Here is a 12,744-nt window from a genome sequence, read left to right as displayed (position 1 = left end):
TCGAGAGCTAAACGCAGGACCCTGGTCAGAAGGCAGCGTGCCGATTGCATATGTGCCGATAAAGACTCGCAAATCTTTTATAATAGTTCGGGCGTCAGCCGAGCGCTGAGGCCACATCCAAATGAATCTTGTGCAGAAATCCACTGCGACCATGCTATATTTATAGTTGCCATCCCTTTGTAAGGGACCACAGTGGTCCAGGTAAACACACGCTAATGGTTTATCTGAAATTAGAAGGGGCGTCTGCGCAGGTCGTTTCACTGTAGAAACCTTTATTTTTGGGCAGATTTCACATTCTAGAAAATAGTTTCTAGCTTGTTTCCTCATGCGGGGCCACCAATATCTCTGTTTTAATAATGATACTGTGGCGGAAACTCCTGTGTGTGCAGAGACAAGTCCTTCATGTGCTGCTAAGATTAGTCCTAACCTATGTTCAATGTTTGGGATTGCCCTATCCCCCACTCCAGGGATTCTAGCAAAATGAGCAAAATTTGTATCAGTTATATATGAGTACTTTACTGGAAAGCCTTTTGGGAGTGTTTTACCACTGTCTTTTACTGAGGCGGTGACAGCCTGCATTATTTCGCTGTCTATTTTTGTTTTTGAACAAGTGATTGCAGCTACGGAAGCCGTTTTTACAGCTCCCTTCAAGGCTTCATCAGCCAATGAATTCTCTGCAACGTGAACGCCATCACGCTAATGACTCAGTGTATGAATCACGCGAGTCTTTTGTAGTTCTTTTTGTAATAGAACTACATGTTCCCAAAGGAATTTGTTCTTAATTGTGCCACCTTTTCAATCTTTGAAACCGTTCTGAATGCAGTTCTGCAGATATTCATTGTAAGACTGGACGCATTAATACCAGTGTGGGGAATTCGCGATCGGTATTGTCAAGCACCATCTTGAAATCCTGTAGTTCAGCTCGCTGAGCTGGACAGTCTCCGAATGATTGAGTTTTAGTGACCATAGGTCTAAATTTACTTCTGCGCCAGCGACCTTTAACAATTGTCCACGCAGCACTATATGCTTGTTTATACCCAATTGCGGGCTGTGCTGATCCGTCTGTATAAATTATACATCCGTAATGTTCTAGAGGCAGAATCTCGGTTGGCAGAGGACATTCGTGTTCGTATTGTAGAAATTCTTGTGTTTTCAAGTAGGGGTCATAAACGTATTCAACGTCTGTTGCAGCAAGAGAATTAACCCATTGTATCCATCTCGTATGTAAAGCTTTAGCATTTGGAATGCTCGCTTTTGTTACTGCCTCTAAGGCAGGTACAGGTGTAACGATCATTATGCGTTTACCCTGCTCGAGAGCTCTCTCTTTTGCTACTGTAGTTTGAACCGCTGAATTTTTTCTGTAGAAGTGAATTTCATTTCAGCTTGTGTGTATAAGTGTGATTTTTTAAGCTATTGGTACCTTTTCACCTTCATTAAAGGTTAGGTATGTGAATATGCATCTCCCTGGGATGATTCGAATTAAAAGATTGCGCACGTTTTCGCGTGTCTGTAACTGTGTTTTTGCTAACATGTCAGTTTGCACTGAACGTAAAATTTCAGTGTGTTTTTGATACCAATTAGTTGATTTGAAATCAGGTTTTATTAGTTCTTAGGGAGGTTTAACCCTTTCTGCGTAATTTAGAACATAAGTTCTTCCAAAATTCAGGAAACCTATAATTGACTGTAAGTTTTTCAGCGTTTTTGGAAGTTGGAGCAGCGCACATTTCTCTAGAAAGTTGGCTGCCAGGCTTTTGCCTTCACTTGATAATTCGTATCCTAAGAATAGGACGTTGAGCTGGGCAATTCGTGATTTCTTAAAAATTTAATTTGTACCCATCAGAAGCGAAGATAATGCCTCATCATCATACGTTTGTAGTAACTCAGTTACTCTGGCTGACAATAAACCTGGACTATTCTTGAATCCCTGGGGGAGCTGGCAAAATTGTCTCTGTGTCCCCATTATTGAGAAAGTGGTCAAGTACCTACTTTCTGGTGCAATGTTTTGACAGAAGAAACAGTTAGAAATATCTAATGTGGTTTTATATTTTTTCCGCACAATGTTATTCATGAGTGCTGCACTGTGTGCATTTTGTACTGCAAAAGTTTTGCAACATGAGTTTAAATGTCTGCAGTCCAAAACTAGACGATATGTATTGTCAGGTCTGGTGACAGCAAACAAAGGATTGTTCATGCATGAGGTGCCTGTTTCAATCACACCTTGGTATTAAAGTTGATCTAAGATCTCCCTGACCTGTTTTTAGCTTCTTACCTATCTGGATACTGCCTTTGTGCAGTAGCTAGATTTTTTTACTGGATTTTATGATGAGGAGAGTCCTCATCCCATCCTACGTGATTTTTGTATAATGCTGGAGCCTGGGCTACTTCCCATTTTCTGGCATATGAGTATTTTTTTATGAATTGGAATGTGATTTGAGAAGGCTGGCATAATTATCTCTTCGCCCTGTGGGCACTCCCTGACAAATTCAGGTGGCCAGTCTTGTTCAGCTATAAGAATGTCATAACCCTTAGATAGCTTCTCCCAAAAGAGTGCCTTTATTTTCCTAGTTATGTCCCCCTCCATCCGGAGTGTTACTTCATATAACTTATGCAGTACACTAACCCTGGTGTCGGCAGTTTCAACTGGAATGCATTCATTCAAGTCCCCTAACTCCAGATGATCCTTCAGGATCTTGCAAGCTTTGGTGACCTCTGCTGCGCTGTCCAGCATTGTCTGGGCCCACTCCCCATTCTTGAATTGTGTCCTCAAGATCCTCGGCATGTCTGACCTTTATACTTCCTATCTTCTTCTTGGTGAATTGAGTTTTCTTATTTTTTGGAACGTGCTGTTAGTCTTTGGAGTTCACGTGTTCTTCCTTTTGTTCTGATCGTCCTGTTCTTTCGGATTTCTGTGAGGAAGTCTGAAAGGTACGAGAGGAATGTGTTTCAGTATCTTGATATCTATCAGGTTTTCTCAAATTATCCCTATTTCGGAGGTTATACCTCTTTTCAGAGGGCTCCTGTTGAGGAGACCTTCCTCTGGACTGAGGACGCTTCTCTTTAGGAAGTATCTGTTTAGTGTTTTCCCACTTCTTATTAGGAGTAGTGAGATTATTTTTAATAAAAACTTTTTCGGATTTTCAGTTAGTTGGGGTTTTACTGGTTTCCCACCCAAGCTATCTCTACCTAGTTCTTCATAGGATTTGTCAATAATTCTTGCAAGTTCATATGGTTGCTCTGTTTTATCAGTTTATTTTAGTTTTTGGCGGATTGCCATGGATGCTTCTTCTCCTTTGATGTTAGCTAATAGTATATCCGAGACCTGTTTGAAATCTTTTAGTAACTTCATACCAAGATTTAAGGCACGTTCAGGTCCGTATTCATTTTGAATCTGTCTTAGGACGTCTGGTATTATCGCCATAGACAGAACACCATGTGTTTTTGTGCAGATTGAAGCAAAGACTGTACCCGTGTCACAGTCCTCCACGTGTGGTGCTATCCCCATTGGTAAACAGATTTGTCAGAATTCTGTGTTTTTCATGAGGTGTACTATCAGGAAATACTGCCTCTATTTGAGTAATTTTTTGAGCTAACCAGAACGGAATGTGTTCCCTTTTTGCGGGCAATTTACCACTGACTGATTGTATAGTCTGTGGTGTAATTTTGTTTGTGTTCCCCTGGTGAGGGGTGTGCTGTGGAATTCTTACAGCAGGTTGGACTGTTAAAGTCTGCATTACAAATTGAACCAACTGTCTATGTATTTTAATTAGCTGTTTTAGCTGAGCTAACAGTTCTGGACCTGTCATTTGTTCAATGTCAGGATGTGGTGTATAGCTGGCTAGTACCGGCCATGTTGCTCCTGGTCTACCTAGTGGACCGAGCCTGGTAATGTGATTTTGGTGTTGTAGGGCGCCTTTAAACCAGAGCTGATGCTCTTGGTAAGTTAGTGGAATTTCAACTTCCTCAAAAGGAACATATTCCACTGGAGGTTCCTCTACTTTGTAGTAGTGGAATTTGTGTGTTACTGGATTTGCTGCAGGAAACAGAATCCATGAATAGATTACCTCTGTCTGCCGATATTCATGTGCCTCTCTAACAAATATTACTTTACCACCTCTCGATGATACTCCATTTTCTATAAGTTTTATAGTTATTGTTTTCCTTATATTTACCGGGATGAGTGTAGCATCTGGATCATTTTGTTGGAATTGGAAACTTGTGTCGTCTAAAACTGCCTGAGCTGCTGCTGCAGCTTTCTCCCTTTCGTCGTCACTCTCTGACATTTTGATGACCGAAAGTTTGCAGACCAAGTTTCGAGGAAACAAAGATTAGGTGGACAATATTTTGGAACACTGTATCCTTCAACGTTGAACAAACCAAAAACGAATACATAGGATTTTCGTCCAACTCAGTTATGGTGGATATTATATCCTTTAACCCCTTCCATGCGGCCGCGATTCTGCGCCTGTGCAGCAGAATCACGAGTGGGCGGGTTTATGACTGCCCCCAGCCGTCATCAGCACACCAGCACTGTAGTGCATGACGGCTGGGGGCCGTCATCAGCATGGAAGGGGTTAACCCACTCCCGACATCTATTGGAGTGTTTTACGGGAAAAAGGGGGTCTGTGTGAAAAGCACGACTGAGTTACTCTAGTATCTAGCGGTAAATTATCGCCTTACCAAATGTTGGGTGCCATGTAGTGTAGTTCCTATATTCCCAATAGGCTCTGCGCATTGGAATAATATATCCTATAGATTAGACGTAGGACTGAGGTTGACTACGTCTCTATCGAATATACTAGACTTAATTGTGAGTGCCAGCTAGCTCAAAGGTCACTAGAAACTTTCTCGAATAAACAAGAAGGGATTAGTTTCTGACAACCGCATAAACATGACAACTTTGTTTCCCAAGAATAATAAATGTATCTCTAGAGTCACGGAAACAATAGATAGTGGTTTCACTTAGTCAATCGTGCATGCTTCGTTTTACCAGAAGTGCAGAGAATTTAGAGAGACAGGCGTTTTCAATAAAAAGTATTTATTGAACAGTCTTCTGTCTCATGCAGGAGAAATTAACTTTTACAATCGTAATACTGGTTGCAAAGTATAATGCTTACAGTACGAAGAGTATTATAAAATAATCACGTAAAAGCATGATATGGTTTCTAAGCCATAAAATACATAGAATACATATATTAATAAATAAAGACTAAAAGTACTCAACTGGTGCTTCTAAAATACGCCTACTCCGATATACCTAACCTAGGTCTAGTACAAGGGAAGAATTAAGTGAAGTGTAGATTAATTTCAGTATTCTTTGCCAAGAATCTATCCAAAAATTCTCTAAGAGTCTAATCAGCTCCGTACCTAGGTATGGGCGGATTTTGCGGATCCACGATCCGTGGATTTTGCGGATTTGCAGATCGTAGATCCGCAAAATCGGCGGATTTGCGGATCTGCGGATTTGCCCTGCTGAATGAGTCACTTCATTTCAGCTTCAACTAGGTGCAGCGGCCATGTGTGTGTTACTATGCAATCGCCCCGAGGGGCGCAGGGTTCCCTTGGGTGAGCTGTCCATCATAGTGGGTCAATGGTGGGAAGACGGTGCACACTGCGAGTGTGTGTGGGGGGGGGGCTTCCAAGCCCAAAGTCAGGCGCCCCGAAGGGCGCAGGGGTCCCTTGAGTGAGCTGTCCATCACAGTGGGTGAATGGCGGGAAGACGGTGCAAACCGCGAGTGTGTGGGCGGGGCCAAACGGGCAGGGCTTCCATGCGAGTTCACATGCTTCTTGTGTGTATAAAAGGTCAGAGAAAGATCAGTTCAGCAGATGAAGAGAAAGAAGCTCCTGGTCACAGGAACAGCACGGGTATTGCGCTCGTGAAAGTCAAGGATGCAAAGGCCTCTATCCAGCATCACAGCTGATTTTCCACGGTAGATTTGGGAAGAAGGCACACCTGCCTCGACGACGCTCACGATTGTTTTTGGGCTGATGAATGAGTCACTCACAGGAAGGGCATGTTGTAAATATTTTACGATGGCACCTGCTTTATTTTATCTATTAGAGCTTCCTGTTGAAGCTAACTTAGTAACTATTTTAGGATGGCGCTGGCAGCTTGCTGGCGCCATCGTAAAATAGTTACAACAGGCCAGCCAGGCTTCAACTTTTGCCCCCGGAATCCGCCGCTCGCGGATTTGCGAATTCGCGGTAAATTCACTGGAGTTCGCGGATTTACCGAAAATTCGCAAAATCCGCGAGCGGAACGGATTTTGCGCTCACCCCTATCCGTACCTTAGTTTTAGAATGAAGGAGGTCTGGTATCTCTCTCTCTCATGACTCGATTTCCCAACAACCCGGAAGGGTAGCTTGGAAACACTGGAGCTGGGTTTCTCAGCAGGAGAAAAGACAGCGTCTTTCTCAGTGCGTCTGCTGAAGGGTGTGCTACCTTTGGCACTTGCTTCGGCAAGCTGTGTCGTGTAGGTAGATAGTCGAACTGCTCCAAACCACTGTGTGTTTGCCTGGGCAAGTGTGGGCATATTTATACCTTTGAGGTCCCTAGTTTGACGTAAGGTTGGACATAATAACGTCATCAAAGACTCAGTTCTTTGAAAACTCCATGAGTTCTTGGATAAATCAATATTCAAGCAAGGGGAAGTCCCTGACTGCTGAAGGCGGGTTTTTCCAAGAAATCGTGGATTTTTGGAACTAGTGACCATGCCATATTAGGACTGCATAGGCTAAGTCTAAATATGGTTATGATTTCTATGCCTATATAAGGATAGGGTGATTTATACCTATATATGAGCATGAATCGGGAAAATTACACTGGGGGCCTAAATTCATATACAACAAAAGTAGCAAGGATTATGAATTTTCTGGAAGTAGTAGTCCTGAGTCAGTATATCTTCGTAGAAACACATGATACGAGACTGAGTGTCCCACCTCGTTTACACAGAATAACGTTTCAGATAGAAGGGGACATGCAAAGAGAAATTATTGGTCTATTTAGTTCGTAATAGATTGCCAAAGGGGTGGAGAAGAAATTTTACCAGCTTTCTCTGACTTCGTAGCAGAATCGGTTAAAAATGTATACGCGCATGAGTGGGGGTCTGCTTTAGTGCCTACTGTATACCGCAATCATGTTGGGTGGGAGGATGCATCTGCTCCTGATGAGATCCCATTAAAAAAGATTGTTCAACAGCAGAGACAATACCCAATTAAACATGGAACGAAGAAAGAAGTCAGAGAGATCTTTGATCAACTTGAGTACCAGGGTGTGTGAGGCCCCCATTGGCTTCGGGCCCAATAGAGGCAACACAGTGCTGATAATTGAGGCGCGCACCAGCTGATAAGTAAGTGAAACTATTAGTGTTTTGGAGCATTTTGGAGGCTTGCTCCTAAAAGCAGTAACTGTTAAGCTGGAGGTACCAAACCTCCTATTGAACCAAGGGTTGTCACCAAACGGCCCACCATAGACTCCTTCTTAGCACATGCAGTGAGTGCCTTAAATAAGGAGATAGACAAAGCTCAGTGGTGTCCATCATTGAGTGTATCTAGGATGAATGTGGAAGGGGAACTGGCTGTATCTGCTGAGGAGCAAGCCTTAGGGGCACCCAACAAACAGGGCCAGGAGTGTTCAAGTGAGGAACCTATTGAGGGCCAGGAGGGCTTCTGTGCAAATCAACAAACAGTCTGGGAGGGGATACATCAGACACCCGCAATACCCTCAACACCAATCTCCGAAATCCTAATACCTGCAGCTAAAAGGAAAAGAAAGACCTGGAACATTATGACTACAAACGAGAACATACGGGGCCCGCCAGCCCTCTAGGGGCCTTGTGACTATTGCAACGACATGGAAAACTCCTCCTGGAAACAGTTTTGGGACAAATTGATACTCACAATAAATGAGTTATTATTTCCACTCAAAAAGAAATTGGTTAATTTGGAGCGGAAATGGAAACTGTTATCTCCTATTTACCTAGTACACAGTCTGCAGGGAATAAAGAGTTACGACACAAAAATGTTAAGATGCCCAATATTAATATATCTGTGCGGACTGGTGATCAGTCTGGTACAAGTTCAGCTCCCAGTAAGATTCTGTTGAATCCTAGGGCCAAACAAACAACATGGCCCACTAGTATGATCTCTACCCAGACACCTTCTGTAGTCCAGATCATGCAGCCCAAATAGGAAATTATACATGTAATTACCATGATCACCCCCAAGAGCGAGTACCCATTAACCTTCCCCCAACATGTTGCCCATAAGTGGCTGTTTTAGTAAATGTACCACCTTTGAAACCCGGTGTAAGAGAAACTGTTGAAGGCCTAAAGAATAAAGTGGTTCACTGGGTTAGCTCTAAACACTTGTTTTCACCAGGTAATGCACAACACATTTTATTCACAAGGAGAACGAGGTAGATATGCCCACAAACAAAAATCTTTGAGGAGGATTGTATTGTTGTTAATTTAAAAAATCCTAGCATAGCCAGTGATATTCACATAAAGGCAGTATTATTACCACTGATTGGTCGAAATGTGGCCGTTTATCCATTGGGGTTTTTCTATTGCCACTTACAAAGCCATAATCACTTCTGTGCTAACAGCCAAAATGTTCAGGCATCAACGCTACATTATCCCCACTCCCATGATTTGTTCTTGTCAAATAGATATCAAGCACTGAGCACCATGAAAAACAATGATTGACTCAGTCACAAAGAACATTTTGTAGATGATACAATGACACTCTGTAGAGAGGACATATCCAAGGCACCGGAGTGTATTATGTCCTCCAATGGTAGTAATCAGTTCCCGAGCACAGAAGTGAGATATCCAAGCTCGATTATATTAATACCAATCGTGATATTTGTTCTATTCCCAGTACAATATCAAGTGTGGCTACAATCACAAGCACAACTGATGGCCATTTGGGAGGATAAGTTAGGTTTTCCACATGGAATGTGAATGGGCTCACTAACAAAATAGGGAACACCGATTGGGTCAATATTATATCTGAATTTGATGTAGTATGCATGCAAGAAACCTGGTGTACGAAACCAGTATTTGTCGAAGGGTACTCTTTATACTCTTCCGAAGAAATCGCATCAAATGCTGGGGGAGCAAAAGGGGGGCTTTTGACCCTTATTTCTAATAAAATCCCAGTAACAGTTAAAAAAATCTTTTGACCCGGACCCACTTCCAACTATATGGTTGAAGAAAAAAGGGCAGAAAGATCTCGTTATAATACATTTTTATAATACAATTTTCGATAAAACACGTAGAATGGTGGCTACTGCACTTTATTATTGTCTAGAATCCTTCTAAAGCAATATACATACAAATATCATACTATTATGGGCAGGAGATGTTAACATACAGGCCTATGCATTATCCGATACCCGGGCATGTGGCCGTATAGATCAGGATGGGATGGGATGGGGAATGATCATTTGTGCCAGAACGAGTATGGTGAAGCTTGGAATTTAATCATTCTTAAATATGCCCTACAGCTTTTGAGGTGTGATTGTGATATTAATGGAGAGCGAGTTCCAACATTTATCGGCAGGAATTCGGCTACTACTATTCATCATGTATTGATATCTGCTTCAGCAAATGCTTTGTACAGCACACCCATTACAGTAACGGAGGCTCTATGCGACCAAAAAACCTGATTTCATTGTTATTCTAATTCTGGTCAAATTTTGTGATTTATTCAGTATAGTAAATAACATCAATACAATTAGGCTAAACGGCGTAAGAATCAAATGAGAAGGAGTTGATCCTAACATTATGTTACAAAAAATAGTGAAGAAAAACCATAGCGAATCCAATTACTGCCTTCAGGAGACTATTGCACCCAATTTGCTTGAAAAAAACTTTTAACTATATCAATCTATACTACTATTATAAAGAGAGAACTGTGTCCTTTGAGCCAGGTAAACTCGAAAAGTACACCACCAATCACAACACCCAATACAGCGTTGGAAAGGGGAGGTCAAGGAGATGGACATAGGCTATAGAGCACCACACCATATACATTAGGGGGGGGACGTTAGTGGAAAAGTAGTCCATATGGGCGTATGCATATAGTGATTGCACGCAGCATACGGCGTCGTCAGAGTGCTTGACAGAGGCGCAATGGAGTGTGGGTGTGACGTCACGTCAACGCGGCGTTCGCTGTCCGGACGGGAGTGCAGGAAGGAGCAAGGGACCCACACCCGACATGCGGGGAGGAGCGGCGGCGCGGGACCGACACACAACATTGGAGTGCCTAGCGCGGGGAGGAGCGGCGATGCTGGTGGGAGCGCTGGAAGGAGCAAGGGACCCACACCCGACATGCGGGGAGGAGCGGCAGCGCGGGACCGAGACCCAACATTGGAGTGACCAGCGCGGGGAGAAGCGGCAAAGCAGGTGGGGAAGGAGCGGCGATGCTACACCCGACATGCGGGGAGGTAAGTTGAATACCATCATGACATTACAGCAGGTAAAAAGTCCTATCTGGCGAAAAGAATCGAAGCAGCCTCCAACTCCTGCAAAGAAACCTTTAGGGTAGTAAAGAATTTCATTTCCCCTTCCTGGTGTACCCCCAGGACCCTGCACTCTGAGCTCTGGATCACTGAGCTTGCCAACTTTTTTGCCAATAAAATAAAGACCAGGCCTCTTTCAATGCAGCCGGTGCGGTCGGAGCACAGGAAGTGCCCATGCCCTTCTCGCTCTCGAACCCTGAAGGTCCCGCTCTTTGGGACTTTCCACCGCTTTCCCTTTAGGCCTCCCTGGACCTTCTTTCTAAATTAAAATCTGGCTCCCCGTTAGACCCCTGCCCTGCTAAATTCCTCACCCAGGTGGCTCCTGTGCTTAACCCCTTAATTAATCCGCTGATTAACCTCTCCCTCAGCACAGGGGTGGTCCCTCAGCAGTGGAAACAGGCCCTGATTTTTCCTCTCCTAAAAAAAAAACAACCTAGACCCCAAGGTCCATGCAAATTACAGACCTATTTCCCTCCTTCCAGCACTTGCGAAAGCCGTGGAGAAGCATGTCCATCTCACTCTTGCTAACTTTCTTGAGACACACGATATTCTTCACCAGTCGCAGTCCGGTTTCGCTCCAACTTGAGCACTGAAACCGCTTTGCTTGAAGTCACTGAGGCCATCAAGGAAACACTGGACCGGGGAGGTAAAGCCATGTTGGTAATGCTTGATCTCTCGGCGGCCTTCGACACCGTCCCCCTTGACGTCTCCTTTTTAGACTCTGGGAGATTGGCCTAAGGGGGTCGGTGTTTAGTTGGTTCAAGTCCTTTCTAGCCAATCGCCAACAAACAATCTGGGCTCCTCCTTTCTCTGCCACAATGCCGCCACTGGAGGTGGTTGTTCCTCAGGGCTCTATTCTGAGCCCAACTCTCTTTAACATCTATTTGACCTCTTTGGCGGCACTGGCAGAGGCTCACGGGGCTCAGATCGTGTCGTACGCTGACGATACCCAGCTCCTGTTCACGTGCAACAGAGACTCCGACTTTGATGGTGCGAACATCAGGGGTTGCCTTGAGGCTGTTTTCAACTGGTTTGGACAGAACAGCCTCAAGTGCAACTCCGACAAGTCGGAAGTGCTCTTTTTTGGATGCCCCTCGGACCCCAGGTGGAAAGACTGGTGGCCTGCAGCCATGTTTCCCCCCGCCAGGGACTCTGTGGTCGCAAAAAAATTGGGAATACAGATCGACAACAGCCTCTCTCTCAAACCCCAGGTTCTGGGCTTGGCAGGCAAATGTTTTGCCATCCTAAAGATGATTAGGACATTTCTGCCCCTACTGTCACTGGACCACAGAAGAGTAACGGCTCAGGCCCTGATAGGCTCGCGCCTCGATTACTCTAATGTGTTGTATCTGGGCCTTCCTGAGTTCCTCCTGGCTCGCCTGCAAGTCGTCCAGAACTCTGCAGCACGTGCCATTTTCGGCCTCAATAGGAGAGCCAGTGCCAGTGATCTGCTCAAAACTCTTCACTGGCTCCCAATCAGAAAGCGTATTGTGTTCAAGACGCTAACGATGGCTTTTAAAGCATTGCACGGCGTGGGCGCCAGGTATCTCCGGAAACGGATGATGCTCTATCTACCTTCCCGATCACTTAGCTCTTCCACTCAGGCCCTGGCCGTTGTTCCTGCGATTCGGCGCGCTCGGTGCGGGGGACGCTCTTTTAAACGCCTCGCACCGCAGCTGTGGAACGCTCTACCTCTGTCCCTCAGAACTAACGGTAATCTACTGGCTTTCAGGAAAAATCTCAAAACTTTGCTTTTTGATCAGTAGGTGCCTTTCTCGCCCTCCATTCCGTGCCTGTGAGGATCTTAAGCGCCGGGACACTCCACGGAGTAGCTGAGCGCTATAGAAATCCCCCCTTAACATAACATAACATAACATTTGACTTATTGGCAGAAATACCTGGACACGGTGTGAGTGGGAAGGGGCCCGAACGTACTCAGTAATCAAAGCTGGTTTTTGCTATAATACTGGCGCTCGGAGACAGAGTTCAGGCACCAGTGAGAGGGACTCTATATTACAAACCCAAGAGTAATTGGCAGCAAGCAGAGGAAGTCCCGGTGTGAGTGAGAAGGGGTCCCGAACGGACTCAGTAATCAAAGCTGTTTTTTGCTATAATAATGGCGCTCGGAGGCAGAGTTCAGGCACCAGTGGGAGGGACTCTATATTGCAAACCCAAGAGTAATTGGCAGCAAGCAGAGGAAGTCCCGGTGGATAGGAGCTCTG

Source organism: Lissotriton vulgaris, chromosome 6 (genome assembly GCF_964263255.1).
Source record: "Lissotriton vulgaris chromosome 6, aLisVul1.2, whole genome shotgun sequence".
In the NCBI taxonomy this organism is placed as follows: Eukaryota; Metazoa; Chordata; class Amphibia; order Caudata; family Salamandridae; genus Lissotriton; species Lissotriton vulgaris.
Note: the sequence above shows the minus strand (reverse complement) of the source record.